The sequence below is a fragment of the Xenopus tropicalis genome, chromosome 8 (genome assembly GCF_000004195.4).
Source record: "Xenopus tropicalis strain Nigerian chromosome 8, UCB_Xtro_10.0, whole genome shotgun sequence".
Classification (NCBI taxonomy): Eukaryota; Metazoa; Chordata; class Amphibia; order Anura; family Pipidae; genus Xenopus; species Xenopus tropicalis.
In genome coordinates, this window is record NC_030684.2 from 105,385,283 (window position 1) to 105,386,580 (window position 1,298).

Sequence of the window (1,298 nt, forward strand, 5' to 3'; positions counted from 1 at the left end):
CTTCTGAACAAAAAGTGAAATAACTAAATAACTAGAAGTAATAAAAAATGAAGACAAATTACAAATTGTCTCAAAATATTATTCTCTACTTCAGTGCTGTCCAACTTCTGTTGTACCGAGGGCCGGAATTTTTCCGACCTACGTGGTGGAGGGCCGATAATGGAAGCCAGTTTGACCACTCCCCTTTTTGAAACCGCACCCACTTGAAACCACACCCATGTTATCACATGACCATACCCATATTAATGGTTGTAGTACAGCAAAAACCTGCCATACTCTGCCTGCCCTACCCTGCCTGTGTGCCATACTCTGCCTGCCCTACCCTGCCTTTGTGTGTGCCATACTCTGCCTTCCCTACCCTGCCTGTGTGTGCCATACTTTGCCTGCCCTACCCTGCCTGCGTGCCATACTTTCACTGTGTGTGCCATTCTTGGCTGGTTTGTGCCATACTTGACCTGTGTGTGCCATACTCTGCCTTCCCTATCCTGCCTGTGTGTGCCATACTCTGCCTTCTCTATCCTGCCTGTGTGTGCCATACTCTGCCTTCCCTACTCTGCCTGCGTGTGCCATACTCTGCCTTCCCTACCCTGCCTGCGTGCCATACTTTCACTGTTTGTGCCATTCTTGGCTGGTTTGTGCCATACTTGACCTGTGTGTGCCATACTCTGCCTGCCCTACCCTGCCTGTGTGTGCCATACTCTGCCTTCCCTACCCTGCCTGTGTGTGCCATACTCTGCCTTCCCTACCCTGCCTGCGTGTGCCATACTCTGCCTTCCCTACCCTGCCTGCGTGTGCCATACTCTGCCTTCCCTACCCTGCCTGTGTGTGCCATACTCTGCCTGCCCTACCCTGCCTGTGTGTGCCATACTCTGCCTTCCCTACCCTGCCTGTGTGTGCCATACTCTGCCTTCCCTACCCTGCCTGCGTGTGCCATACTCTGCCTTCCCTACCCTGCCTGCGTGTGCCATACTTTCACTGTGTGTGCCATTCTTGGCTGGTTTGTGCCAAACTTGGCCTGTGTGTGCCATACTCTGCCTGCCCTATGCTGCCTGTGTGTGCCATACTCTGCCTGCCCTACCCTGCCTGTGTGTGCCATACTCTGCCTGCCCTACCCTGCCTGTGTGTGCCATACTCTGCCTTCCCTACCCTGCCTGTGTGTGCCATACTCTGCCTTCCCTACCCTGCCTGCGTGTGCCATACTTTCACTGTGTGTGCCATTCTTGGCTGGTTTGTGCCAAACTTGGCCTGTGTGTGCCATACTCTGCCTTTGTGTGCCATACACATACTCTGTGTATGGC